The sequence below is a fragment of the Felis catus genome, chromosome B2 (genome assembly GCF_018350175.1).
Source record: "Felis catus isolate Fca126 chromosome B2, F.catus_Fca126_mat1.0, whole genome shotgun sequence".
NCBI lineage: Eukaryota > Metazoa > Chordata > Mammalia > Carnivora > Felidae > Felis > Felis catus.
Window position 1 is genome coordinate 24,157,652 of NC_058372.1, and position 15,070 is coordinate 24,172,721.

Sequence of the window (15,070 nt, forward strand, 5' to 3'; positions counted from 1 at the left end):
ACAATAGTTTCATGAATGATGATGAATGAATAAACAAAATACAGTTACATACATACAATGGAATATTATTTGACCTTAAAAAGGAAGGGGCACCCGGGTGGCTCAGTCAGTTGAGCATCCGACTTCGACTCAGGTCACGATCTCTCAGTTCGTGGGTTCGAGCCCCGCATCAGGCTTGCTGCTTTCAGCCTGTCAGAGCAGAGCCCACTTCAGATCCTCTGTCCCCTTCTCTCTGCCTTTCTCCCCTTGCTCTGTCCCAAAAATAAATAAATATTTTTTAAAAAGGAAGTAAATTCTAACACATGCTATAACATGGGTGAAACTTGAGGACATTATACTCGTTGAAATAAGCCAGTCACAAAAAGACAGATACTGTGTGATTCTTCTTATATGCAAGTAGTCACATTGATAGTGACAGAAAGCAGAATGCTGGGGACAGGAGCTGGGGGAGAGGGAAACAGGGAATTATTCTTTAATGGTGTCATGGACTGAATTGTATATCCCCCTAAATTCTTATACTGAAGTCCTTACCCCAGTGGGATTGTATTTGGAGATGGAGCCTTTAGGGGGATAATTAAGGTTAAATGGGGTTATAAAGGTGGCAAGACTGGTGTCCTTGTAAGAAGAGGAAGAGACAGGGGTGCCTGGGTGGCTCAGTTGATTAAGCATCAGACTTCGGCTCAGGTCATGATCTCACAGTTCGTGAGTTCAAGACCCACATCAGGCTCTCTGCTGTTAGTGCAGAGTCTGCTTCAGATCCTCTGTACCCCTCTCTCTCTGTCTCTACCCCACTTGCTCTTTGTTTCTGTCTCTCTCAAAAATAAATAATCAGTTGAAAAAAAATATTTTTTAAAAAAGAGGAAGAGACAAAAAAATAAAGAGGAAAAGAAGCCAGAGTTTGCCCTTCCCCACCTCCCTCTGCTTGCTCTCCCCTTCTGTCTCCCTCTCCCCTCCCAACCCCTCACCACATTAACACAGAAAAGGCCATGTGAGGACACAGTGAGAAGGTAGTCATCTACAGACCAGGAGAGTCCTCACCAGACACCAACTCTGACAACACCTAGATCTTAGACTTCAGCCTCCAGACCTGTGAGGGAATAAATATCTGTTGTTTAATCCCCTAGAACACTAATACACATGGGCATAGTGTCAGTGTGAGTTGACGAAAAAGTTCTGGAAATGGGTGGTAGTGCTGGTTGTCCAGCAGTGACAGCAATATAAAGTCCTTAATACGTCTGAGTCATGCACTGAAAAGTGACCGGAATGGCACCTTTTTTTGTACACGTTTTACCGCAATGAAGAAACCCACACTCTTGGTGGTGCCTGTTGTCATATATGCACAGGATATGCTGAGCTCAGAGAAGGGGCTCTAGCTCAGGGGCATGGCAGAGGCTGGGGTGGAAAGGAAAGAGCCAGGCAAAGGGGGGAAGATTGTTAGGCCAAAGGGCCAGAAAAAGCCAAGATAGGAAGGAGGAGAGAAAGGGTGATACGTGGTTGTGAGCTGCCAGCAGTTGGACGTCCTGGAGCACGAAGTGGTTAGTGAGATGGGGAGGCAGTAAAGGGGGCTAGCGAGAGCACTTGTGGCTACAACCATGAGAGCCTTGAATGCCATGGTAAGAATCCTGGACTTCATCCCGCACGCAGCAAGAACCACTTATCGGCTTATAGACAGGGAAATAATATGGTCACATTTGTGGCTGAGTGAGAGGATGCAGGTAAAAGCCCTTTGTAGGTTGTAAAACTCCTGCAGAAATGTAAAGTTTAATTACTGCCGTTGTTACAATGGCAGCTGTAGGTGACATACGGCATCTGGTGAAACAACAGAATGTAGGATTGCAGAAAGTTCTCTAGGTTGCCATGGATCATAAGCACAAGTGGAGTAAGCTCACATTGCTCACCGAGAGCTGGCTGACCTCAGGTGGAGATCACGGACAAAGGGCCTTAAATGCAGAACGAGAATGTGATAGCAAGAAGCCACTCCTTAGCAGACTCCTGGCATCGAGCCATGAATCCAGGCCCACATATTCTGCCCACTGGCTACTGGGTTATTCCGTAAAGCTGGAGATGTAGTGTGGCTACTGGAGCTCCTTCACAGAGAGAAGCTGGACATTTGTAAGTATTAGCGATGTACTATCGTCCAGCATTTTTTCATAAATAGTGGGTCAAAGACTTCTTATAGTCATTACACAACCGGTTCTACCCTCATGCAGCATAAACCGCCACTGGGACAAGGCTGGGGAAGCAGGAGGTAACTCGACTTTAGGTGACACGTTTGTGCCTTACATTTTGCCTGTAACTCACATTTTTGTAAACTGAATGTTATTTCCCCTTTGGCAGTCAATTAGTTTCTGAGGGATTTTTCACTTTGAAAGGCTTGGAGTCCTCTCTGCAGCCCATGCTTCTCTTGTAGCACCCAGGGGACACACACACACACACACACACACACACACGGAGCCATATGAGGCTGATGGTTTTACAGGAAGCCCGGGGTAAATCCTTGCAGGCTATGAGCAATCATCTTCCAGCATTTCTGCTTGGAAGGTCCAAGTTTTCCTATTCGGTCACACCTGGAATATATTAAGCTTGGAAATAAAATAATAAGAATATCAGGAAGGCAATTCACACTTTTCATCTAAAACTTCAAAGCTAAGGACTCAACAAATATTTATTTGGCACCTGTTAGCATATTACTAGGTGGAGAAATATTTTATTTTTACTCTGCCTGTCTCTAAAAACTCTTTATGGTAACTTTACAAATAAATAGAGGTTGGAGACCAGGTTTCCCAGTAGGAACAGTACTTTTTCTCTTTGAATCCCTAGTGCCTAGCATAACACATGGAGAATAATAGACCCTTCATTAAAAATTCTTACGAAGAAGGGCACCTGGTGGCTCAGTCTGTTACGTGTCTGACTCTTGATTTTTGCTCAGGTCATGATCTCACAGTTTGTGGGATTGAGCCCCAAGTCAGCCTGCTGGGATTCTCTCTCTCTCTCTCTTTCTGCCCCTCCCCTGTTCATGCTCTCTCTCTCTCCCTCATAATAAAAAAATAAGCTTAAAAAAATCTAACAAAGAATGAATGAAAAATATACAATCAATTCAGTTGGAGGAGTCAGGACACAAGCATAATAAAATAATAAATATTATAGTTATATTAATATATTATCATTATATAGATATAATGGGTTCCAAAGGAGTGATAGAATAAGAGGGGGTGTGGACAGAAGAGGGTGGAGTCAACATTGATGAGTCCCTGCTATGTGCCTGGCACTCAAGACATCATCCTCTTTCTCCAGTGAGCCTAAGACCATCGTCACGGGAAGAGAAACAGAAGGCCAAAGAGGTGTGTGCCTTGTACGAGGTCACAGCTAGTCGTAGAAGGATGGAAGGATGATGACTAGTCATAGGAAGATGACTCTGGGATTTAAGTTCAGAGTTGTAAGTCTCAAAGTCCCTATTCTTTGCTCTCTGCTTTCACAGGCTGAAGAAAGAGCATGGTGGGCTGGCGTCTGGGAAGGCTGAGAGACTCAGCAGGTGGTAGGAAGGAGAGGAGGGCACCCAGTGTGAGCCCACTGGAGGAGACTGGTCCCAGGAAGAGTAGTGGAGAATCGCCTGGGGAATGAACCACATTGTTCGACCAGGGCTGTCCCGGGGCATGTCCCAGTACGTGCCCCAACGGGTTGGTCCCAATGGCGTAGGACACTAAATACCAGGTCAAGGCTGAAACTTTACCCTGCAGCTACAAGAGCCCATTAAGATTCAAGCAAAACCATGTTAAGGGGATGACAGAGATATTAAGGAATAAATAGAAAGGGCACAGAAGAGCAGAGGATGAGAGTGAAACAGGAGCCTGTTCCTTCCCAGCCCGGATCTCCAGCCTATCTTGAGCAAGGAGAGGCAGGCCACCTGGCCGGCCCTTGGGACACCTCCAGGGTATGAGCTGGTGACCCTTGTGGCTAAGGCACAGGATATGGAGGATGCAGCCACTACCCACCGCTGCTGTCAGTGGAGACAGGCAGGCTCACCCTCTCCTGGCAGCAGCACGCCCTCAGGATGGCCTCTCACTGCATCCAGGGTGACTCAGCAGTCCCAGAGCCACCGACTTCTCTTCCCCAGGGCCTGTCCTGGACTTTGGATGCTGCCCTGGGGTAACCAGGGCCAGTCCCCAGGGGCTGGCCTTCCCCAGGGTCCTGCCAATCCCAAGAGGGAGGCCCGGGGAAGCCAGACCAGCCAGCTTCCCTGCGGCTCCTCCAACTGGCCTGCGCCAGAGCTGGGAGCCCATCCAGAGGGAGCCCTGCTTTGGGCATCAGCAAGAGGCTTTGCTTTTCAGTAACAGCATTGCAGAGAAGATTCTGGTTTGGCCATATGGATTCCAAACAGACTTCTAGATGGTTTCAGATGAGCAGCGGTTCAGCCTTGGCCCTTAGAGGCTGGCTCTAAGTTTTTAGAACACACTTCAAAGAGCAAACATGTCTCAGGGGATTAAAAAGGGTGTATTGACCTGCTGGCTCTTCATCCAAGAACCTCATTACTTCATCTGTGGAACTCTCTCGAATCTAGAGCATCTAAACAGGACACAGAGGAGCTCTGACCCCGTGCCCCTCCCCCACACCCCCCCCCCCTTCTCACCGAACCAGTTCTGTAACTCCAGGCTCTCCTACCCCCCCCCACCCCTTCGGGGGCTGTCATCCTCACTCTGCCCTCAGGCTTCCCTTTTCTTCTCTCACACCTGGGGCGATTGAGGAGCCCTCCTTACCCTGTACTGCAAGCCTCTCCTCCCGGTCCAGCTGCCCCCGCCCCCCTTCGCCGCCTTATTCTGGAACAGTCCGCTTTCCCCTGCGTTGGCTCACACAGGGCCTTGATGTATGTAGTGCCCCCACTGCCAGCAACCTTTTTCCTGTCCCTGGCCAGATGGCTTTCTAGGACTGGTGGCCCGATCACAGATCACCACTCAGAAGCACCCTAAGGTCGCAGTGGCGCACAGCGAGCCAGGCAGTAGCAGAGCTGGGCGTTCTGAAGCAGGGGCATCTCACGCAGTGATTGGGGCAGGCTCCAAACCCACGGGCAGATGAGGACTGGGCTCCGAGAACACGGAGATCCCCCTCCGGGGGCTTCAAGCCCTTTGGGGATGATCTGAGGGTCCCCGGGTTCCACCCCACACCAGGTAGATCGAAACAGAAGAAAGGAAATAGTGTTTTATTCCTATTCTTGCTAAATGTTTCTTATTCCCTAGATGTGAGACCTGGGAAACTCAGAAAACACACACAATTTAAATAACAGGCTTTTCATAAACTTGAAAAAGGAAAAATGACCTTTATTCTCAGAAAGGAAAATTCAGGAAAAAAAAATGTCCTGTTCCACGTAACATATTTTTTGAGAGTAACAAACTGGTGATTTCATCTCAAAGTCAAAAGTCAGAGGGTGATTGGCCATCTCTATAAACTGGAGTCTTTGAGTGAATATGGATAAGGTAGGAAAAAAGCCAACTATTGGTATTTCTGTATTTAAAAAGACAGTAGTGCTTTTATACTCAAAATACAAAATATGACAAAACCTTAGAGAGTTCCCCATTGCCTCCAAGAGTCAAGATTCCTCAATGTTCAAGGGCCTTAAAAATTTACAGCTGAGCTGCTTTGTTACCTATGAGTGGCCACCTTCCCCCCAAGCCTCTGTGCTCTAGCACATTCTGGGAAAGACTGTGATTTCCCTGTCTCACTGCCTTTGTAGAATCTTTCTTTCCTTTTCTTGGATATCCTCCTCTCACACCCTGTTGTCAGCTAGTGTTATGGGATGACTGTTTGTGTCTACGCCCCCAAAAAAAGCTTGTATGGTGAAGCCCTCATCCCCAATGTTATGGTTTTTGAAGGTGGGGCCTCTGGGAGGTAATTAGGGTTAGATGAGGTCATGAGGGTCCAGTGGCTTTATAAGAAGAAGAGAAATCTTGCTCCCCTCTACCTGCATCATGGAGGAAGGGCCATGGGAGCACACAGCAAGAAGGCAGCTGCACGCCAGGAAGAGAGGCCTTACCAAAGAAGTGAATCAGCTGGCACCTTCATCTGGGACTTCCCAGCCTCCCGAAATAAATGTCTGCTGTTTAAGCCACCCAGTTTGCGGTATTTTATTATAGCAGCCCGAATGGACTGGGACAGCTGGCAAACACCTACTCAGCTTTTAAGACCCAGTTCAATTACTGCTTTTCTCCAAAGCCTTCCTGAGCTCTTCAAGATAAATTAGTCATTCCTCTCCTGTGCCATCAGAGTACTTTGGTCCCAGTACTTCTGTAGCTCTTCTCTGATTTTATCAGACCTATTGATTTGTGTCTCTGTTCCCATCAGGCTCTGAGCTCATGGCAGGGATCAGTTCTTACTCACCTGTATTGGTGTTCCTACACCCAGCCTATGCCTATTGCCATCACTGTGTCCAATGTCTAATTGTGACTTGATAAATTAGTCCTTTGAAGAAACAGTTTCTTTCTATATCTCCAAATGTTTTGATCATTATCATCACAACCATAAGCCTTCACTGTTAGGAAGAATAGCAATTGGAAATATAACCATCATTAAACAGTATTTCTACAATGCCCATGGGCAAGGGGCCATATGCGTTCAATGGAATATAGAATTGGAATGAAATGCACACATAATTCCTGATATCAAGGACTTTGCAGTCAGGTCAGGGTGGCGAGACCTATACTGAATAAAACCATAAGATTTTGAAGTTGGAGGGGCTAAGTTAGAGAAATAAAACAATAAACAAACAAGATTTCAATTGCTTTGTACCTCCTGTGGCCTTGCTGTCTCCCCAGGATGGCTGCTGCAGGTCTGGGGATGGATCTCCATTGGAAACATCTGGAGATCTTAGGGATCTAAGCTGGGCTGATGGTCAATGTTGGGGAGAATTGCTCCTCTGTCCCACTGGGTTGTACTCTGGGAGAGGCCCCCCAGGGTGTCACAAGTTTAATCAAGGTTTTTGTGTCATGTTCTCCAACCTCAGAACCCAGACAGGGATCCAGGGAACCTGGCCAGGGATGGATTCAAATAAGGGAGACATGCTACACTGAGAATCCCTACTTCTCTCTAGTGAGGTCTTGTTCCTGGGTCCAAATAATCACATCATCTCTTATTTCCTCGCACAGCAATTTCCAGAGGATTTCTTCCTTCTCCTTCACATCAGTTCAGGACCTCTGAGAAGCAGATGCCAAGACCAGAGTAGTCATGCAAAAGACTGGAGGAAACTCTTGTGATAGAGAGAAGGGAGCAGGAATAGGCAAGGAGGGCCTTTGTCCTGCAACACAGGTGTGACACCTGAAAGAGGAGAGAGGGAAGGAGGGCTGGACAGGCCTCAGGCCTCAGAGCAATCCTGTGAGTCCCAGCGGGGCCCGTAGGGAGTTGATTCAGGGCTGCCTGGATGCAGTTTTCCTAGAGGGAAGAAATGTCCTGGCTCTAGTACCCCTGTGGGCAGACCGGAGAAGTGTGGCCTGCCATGACTGCCACCGTGGACCCAGGGTGCAGCACCTGGAGGCTATCAGTTAGCTGTGCTCTCTGCAGAAGGTTCTGGAGAGACATTTGAGCAGGGCATCTCCCTGACAGCCACACCCTTGCAAATAGAACTTTGTGGGGTTGCTTACTGAGCTATGTCAGATTCCCAGCAGTGAATATGACTTGACTTCCACCCCAGGAGGAAGCAGGTCCCCCTGCAAGCAGTCCTCTGCCAGCCTTGGCCTGTGGTTTAGCAAGCCTGGCACACTTGTACCCTAGCAATGAGAAGCAGTTAAGGCATTATCCAAACTGCAAACAACATGTAGCAGGTAAAAGTTCGTAGTCATAAGTGTGCAAAAATAAATCAGTGATTTCTTGGCTGATTACAAGGTTTCTCTGCCAATTTGGAGTCCTCTTAGTTAATTCAGGGTGTTCCTGCTCCTGATCCCCCCCGCCCCTGCCGAGGCCACACACATGTTCCAGGTCTCACCTGTCATTGTGGCAACTAGGGGAAAACGGCGTGCCTGGTCCACTGCCCTGCCCTGGCTTCACTGGGGCAGTTCTCAGACCGGGAATCATCAGCCTTTGTCTTAGTGGCCTCTCCTGCTGCTGCCCATGCTCCACTCCCATCCTCACCCTGAAATGTCTGTGGCTCACACCACCCACCTCTCAGCCACTATCAGAGTTGCCAGTCAGCAACCAAAGCCGTTTCTGATCTGTCTTCCCTCCCTCTGCCTCTCGCAAGTTTTCTCCTGTATTGTGTTGGGTCTGTAGCCAGTCTTGGAAAGGGGCCGTGACCTTGGGTGAAGCAGCTCTCTTCAGCTATGTTATTTCCAGAAGACAGCTGTCTGCTGGTGACACTTCAGCAGCTGGGGGATGGATCCTTCATTCCTGAAAGGGAATCTGGGAGGGATATCCTTAGTATGAGGGTACTTGTGTGCAAGTATCGTGAGCGTGTAGGCCATTACGATCTTCCTCACATCCTGAAGATGTGAGAGTAATGAAATATGAAATTAACATTAATTATTAATCAAAATTAACATTATTATTAATTATTAATTAATTGGTTTTGATTTTGATTTTCAGTCCCATTCCTCTCCCTCAAGGGACTTCATGTCAAAGTGACCACTCACTCATTCAAAGACTGTTTGCTCCCTTGGGAGATTTCCTAAGCCTTTCCTGGCTCTCCCTCCCCTTTCCCCATACTTGTTTGCATTTCTACCACAGGCCATCAGGGGAAATCAAAAGCAGTGAAATGCAAACCAGTCCATTGTCAGCTCTGGCCATAGGCTCAAAATCGATGGGAAGTGGCAGCTACAGTATTGGCTACATTGATTTGGAAGTGTTTCCAACAGCTCCTTGCTCCTGTTTCCTTGGATAAAACCTAGAGATGCCTGCATACATAGTTAAAGTATCTTCTCAGGGTGCTCTCCCTGCGTGGCTGCTACCGAATCACCAAGAGGCTCTGCTGATCCATGACAGCTCCTTTGTCACATACTTCCCACTCTGCCCATAAACACCCCCAAAGGAGAATCCATAGATTCAGAAAATGTAAAACCCAACATAAAATCCACAGTGGGATTCCTCACTAATTCTCCACAGAATCCATGTAACAGGGCTAAGTACTTCTCTGTTATGGTAACATATGGATGAGTCAAAGCCAGGATAACCTTCTAGAACCTCTCAGAGCTGCAGACGCTGGGAAACAAGTCCAGGGAGGGCTCAGCCTCTCCTAATATAATGCTTCTCTTGTGCAGACCCACCAGGGGCTGTGCCTCTGACATTTCAACTCTAGAAATATTCCCCTCTCCATTTCCAGTCTCCATCCCAGATATGTGAACTCCTGACATTCCCATCTTTAGTGACTCATTCCCTTGGCTAATACCATGCGTCCTTGTCTCACTTCATCTTTAACATGGCGATTCCCCTGGGAGGGTGTTGTTTTACATCATTCATAGAAATGTGAGAGCTAGAAGGGGTCTTAAAGATAACCTAGTTCTGTGTGCTCATCAAACCTGATGCTGCAGTCATGGCGAGCCTGGGAAAGCCACAGGAAAAACCGGGCACGCCTTACAACAGGGACTTTCCTGTGCTCTGCAGAGTGAAATTTTCCTTAAATTGGGGTGCAATTTAGAACATCATATTTATATCAAAGCAAACAAGGATACAATGTGGTGCAGAATGCCAAACTTTGTGTGAATTTTTAAAAGATTGTGATATGCGGCCAATTCTGGACAACTACTAGTGGACAAATTTATTTGTAATGGCTGTTGTGGGTACTCTGTTGGAAAGTTTGGGAAGACACTGCTTTACAATGTGCTTCAGCAATTCTACTTCTGGGTATTAGAATTTTGACTCCAATTATGATTTGTGGGTTTTTTTTCTACACCACCAAGCAACTAACTCACTTTTGACAGTCTACCTGGAGATAGTATCAGATCTCACAGGTTAAGGTCTCAGTCCTTCAAGACTGACCTCTGCCCCTACTTTAGACACCAATCAAAAGTCCAGGTAGTTAACTGTGCTTCTGACTACCGGCTATAGATTAGAGATTCCCATGATCCCTTTCTTCGGGTTCAATTAATTAACTGGAGCAGCTCACAAAACTCAGAGGAACATTTTACTTACTAGATTACTGGTTTATTACAAAAGGCTTTAACCCAGGAACAGCCGGACGGAAAAGATGCACAGGGCGGGTATGGTTAAAGGTCTCAGAGCTTCCATGCTCTTCCAAAGGTGGCACTTTCCCCAAATCTCCAAGTGATCACTAATCCAGAAGCTCTCTAAACTCTCTCCTTTTGGGGTTTTATAAAAGCTTCATTACATTGGAAATTAATTATTAAATTGTTGGCTATTGGTGACTGAACTCAACCTCCAGCCCCGCTCCCCACTCCTGAAGTGGGGGGGGGGGGGAGGAGTGAGGAGACTGAGAGTTCCAGCCCTCTAATGCAGTTGGTTCCCCTGGCAACCAGCTCTCCACTTTTGGTTACCTAGAGGCCTTCCAAAAGTCACCTCGTTAACATAACAAAAGACACCTTTTTCTCTCTTGTCACTTAGGAAATTCCAATGTCTTTAGGAGCTCTGTGCCTAGAACTAGGATGGATACCAAATATGTATTTCTTATTATAAATCACAATATGACCGTATACACCAAAAAGAATTGAGAGCAGAGACTTAAACAGATATTTGCACATCTATGTTCATAGCAACATTACTCATAATAGCCAAAAGGTGGAAGCAATCCAAGGTCCATTAATGGACAAATAGATAAACAAAATGTGGTATAGATTTACAGTGGAACATTATTCAGCCTCTAAAAGAAAGGAAATTCTGACTCATGCTACGAAATGGATGAATCTTGAAAACATCATTCTAAGTGAAATACGCCAGACACAAAAAGGACAAATACTGTATGATTCTACTCATATGAGATATCTAGAGTAGTGAAATTCATAGAGATGGAAAGTGAGGTGGTGGTTTCCAGGGTCTAGGGGTGGGGGTGGGGTGGTTAGTGTTTTATGGGGCCAGAGTTTCAGTTTCCAAGAAAAGAACCGTCTGGAGATGGATGGTGGTGATGATGGCACACAGTGTAAGTGCATTTCACACTACTGAAGTGTACATTTAGAAATGGTTGAGGTGGTAAACATCATGCTCTATGTACTTTTTACCACAAGGTTAAAGAGGTAAGAGAGCGTGTGAGACAGGAGTGGAGTTTCAAGATCAGGTCGTCCCACCCACAATGTCCATTCACAGGTGACGTAAGCTGAGGTCATAGTGGCTTTCATTTCCTGGGTGCCTCGTTAGTTAGTGCTGGAGCTGAGCCCAGGCTTCCTGAATTCTACGTCAGTGTTCTTTCCACTAAATGCCACTATTTATCATTTTTCTCTACACTGGTGGGAGAGACACAAGTGACAGAGCAGTCAGTTCAAGTGAATGTGGCAGTGTCACCTGTATCCCCCTCCCAATTCCCGCTATACTGCCCTAGTCCAGGTCTCTATCACCTGAACTACTGCCACAGCTCCCTAAGTGACTTCCTGACTCTAGTAGAATGCATTTTGCATACACTGCTCTAACCAGGTCATTCCCCTGTCTCCAAATTGTCAATGGATTCCCACTTTCAAGAGCAGAAATGGCAAAAAAGTTTTTGATTTAAATGCAACTCAGTCAGTTGGGAATGGTCATGTGTCAGTTCAAGTCCTCCCAGAAGCAGACACCAAGTTGAGATTAAAGGTGTAAGAATTTGAGGGAGAAATACCTAAGAAAGATGGGAAGAGGGAGCAGGACTAGGCAGGCAGTCCTTCACACAATGCAGGTCTAACACCTGTGCAGGGAAGGGAGAAAGGGTTGGGTGGGAAGAGCCTCAGACCTCAGAGCAGTGCTCAGAGTCTTGGCCAGACTGATGGGAAGTCAGAGCTTCCACAAGAGGCATCTCCAAGGGCAAGAATGACCCTGTTCCAGTAGCCCTGCCATGCCTAGTCATTGGCCAGGAGCAGCTGGAAGAAGTGTGACCAGGTGTGGACACCATGACAGACCTGAAGGCATGACTGCTGGAAGGTGTCAATCAGCTGTGCTCCCTGCGAGAGTGTCCCTTGAAGGCAGATCCAAAAGGGCACCTCCATGGCTGCCACAAGACATTTAGTATTTTTGTGTTTATATGCTGAGAAGCCCATGGATCCTGAGGCCATACTCAGGCCAGGAAGAAGTGCCATGATCAATTACTGGTATTTTTGTGTGGCAGGCATAGGTATGGGAGTGAGATGGGTGGTGGCAGATGGGCAGTGTATTTGTCACCCCTTCTCTTAACCTAGTAGATAGAAACAGATTCCTTAGTCTGCCAGTCCAGATCATCCATAACCTGCTCCCTGTGCCCGCTGATATGCTATGTACCCCTCAAGGCAAAAACCATCTTCTCCTTAAAACTTTCCTTTTGTCATCTGCCTTTCACTGAAGTCCGATAGCCTCTGAGCTTTTCTTCTGGAACCCACTATATTGTGCCTTGTATCTTAAACGTGTGTGAGCTTTGTCTCTGCTAGACAGTTCCTGAGAGTTGGTGTGATGCCTCATTCACCTGCACTGCGGGGTTTGGGTTGTATTTTTTTTTTGAGAGAGAGAGAGAGAGAGAAAGAGGGTGCAAGTGAGTGAGGGGCAGAGAGAGAGAGAGAGAATCTCAGGAGGGGCAGAGGGAGAGAGAGAGAGAGAGAGACAAGCTGGGCTCACCCGAAGCAGGGCTCATGCTCACCCGGTATGGGACTCATGACCTGAGCCGAAGTCAGATGCTTAATGACTGAGCCACCCAGGTGCCCTGCACTGCTGTTCTGTAATGGCATATTCTATGACCACCTTGATGCCATTGATGTAGAGTCTAGTCAGATTAAATTAACTTTCGCACATCAATGGATTCATCAGATAGGACCATCGATTTCAATGCCAATGTCTGGGCTGATGCATGAGTCTCCTCCATCCAAGAATACAGAGCCCTTCTCCCATGTCTGTGCCACCCAGCAGTGAAGAGAGCTCTGTGTTCCTCTGCCTCTGTTCTGTCATTTTGACTAACGTGTGGGATGGCTACAGCAAAGAACAGACCTTAGGAGAGATGCTTCATCAGTCCACATAACACAAAGACCAGTTAAATAGCATTAGAAATAACTTTTTAAAAAGCACTAGCAACACGTAAACAGATATTCAATATCCCTTCAGCAATAAATAAAACAAGCAATGTCAACATGAGGGACTATGGAGAGAGAGAGGTGCCAAGATTCTGAAGACAAAATTTGCAGGTCCAAGATTTCACCCTGGGCCAGTGTTGGCCCCAAGATGGACCCCAGGTCAGTCAATTTGAAAGCAATGTTCTGTCAATTCCATTTCCTCTTCTACAGATCACATGCTGTCCTGCTGAGGTTTCTTATGGCTCCCCGCCTCCCTCCAACCAGCTTCAGCCATTGCCATGAAATACATCACTCTAAAAACAGAAATGCAATGGACCCTTCCTAACTGTGCAGAAATGGTTATAATGGACTAGCTAGTCATCTTCCTTAAAAAGAGAGAGAGAGAAAGAGAGAGAAGAAAAGAAAGAGAGGAACTAAAAAGAGCCAGAGCCACTTCAGGAAGAAATGAGCTATCTTCATGGAAGCATGAGACAGATTCTAGAAATAACCTCCAGAGTGGAAATTTGATGACTGCCTTATTCAAAATATTTACTGTGACTGAGAATACACTGTCAGGGTATTATAGAGCAGGCAGTTGCACTTTGGGGAAAAATAAAGCTTCATGAATAGGAAAGATATGTTAAAATGATATATTTTTAATAAAAATTAGATGCTTCGGGGCTCCTGGGTGGCTCAGTCAGTTAAGCATCTGACTTCGGCTCAGGTCATGATCTCACAGTTCATGAGTTCAAGATCTATGTCAGGCTCTTTGGTGACAAATTTGGAGCCTGGAGCCTGCTTCAGATTCTGTGTCTCCCTCTCTCTCTCTGCCCCTCCCCTGCTTATGCTCTGTTTCTCTCTCTCTCAAAACTAAATAAACATTAAAAAAAATTTTTTTTAATTAGATGCTCCTGATTTGTTGTTGAGACATAGGTATATGATCTAACTGCTTTTATTTGCTCCTGGGATATACTTGGTATTTTCAAAGGACTCTTAAGGAGATGCCCCTCTCACTGCCTGTCACTGTCCCTCTGCAGGCACTCAAGCACACAAATGCACTTCTAGCACCCCACCTGCTGCAGAGCCCCACATGGGGGCCAGGGATGCCTGAGATACACCCATAGGTTCCTTCGCCCATTTCTCAATGTAATCAACAGAGAGCAGTCTTGGGTTGCCACCTGCAAATGACGATGGCCATCCACGATGCTCTGCAGTGATGTCAACAATGCCCTGTCCCATTGCATAGAGCAGCTAAGTCTTCTGAAAAAGCAAAGCCTGCTCTTGTGGTTTCTGCAAAACAGTAGCCCTAGCAGGTTTGTTCCTCCAGCCTGTCAGCCTCATACTACAGTCCCCTCTCTCTGCCCCACATGACCTTTGTCCCCAGGGGTCAGCAAAGCAATGGTGCACAGGATGTCGGTGAGGCAGGTGTGGCTCTTTAAGGAGCACACTGTGCAGTCTGCTGTCACCTCTGTGAGTTTCTCCTTCCTCAGTACTGCCTGCTGATGGTCCCTGATGCCAGGCCATGCCTTGGGGACCCAGTTAGTCCCTGACCTCAAAGGGAAATGTAGATGGAGGCACAGAGACACAAGAGAAACAGAGAAAGAAACAGACAGACACCGAAAAGGAAAGTCGAGAGACAGAGGGAGAAAGGGATAAAGAAGGTGAAGAGAGGAAGACAGAGTGGGACTAGAGGGTGGGGCAAGGAGACTGGAAATTATTTTTTCCTTTTTGTTCCTCTCTGGGGGCTTGAAAGTTCCTTTACAGTGATTCACTCTCTTTTCTGCAGACAGCAGCTGCTGTGGTTAATCAGCCATGCCTTTTGCCATGTCAGAAGAGAAAGCCACGACTGGGCTCTGCTGCCCTGGTGGGAACCCTCTGGAACAGGTGGGAGGAATGTGCTGCTTGTGGCTCACCCCTAAGGTCCCCAGCACACTTTGTAACCACCTGTG

At 46.8% G+C, this 15,070-nt stretch overlaps 1 long non-coding RNA gene across 1 annotated transcript in view; it reads left to right on the top strand.

The window, feature by feature from the left end:
- The first annotated feature begins 1,865 nt into the window (after window positions 1-1,865).
- The window catches only part of LOC109499593, a 76,602-nt gene continuing 63,397 nt past the window's right edge, over window positions 1,866-15,070 (top strand). Inside the window, exon 1 of the long non-coding RNA XR_002156936.2 lies at window positions 1,866-2,112. This is a non-coding gene — a long non-coding RNA (uncharacterized LOC109499593). The remainder of the gene's footprint in view (window positions 2,113-15,070) is intronic.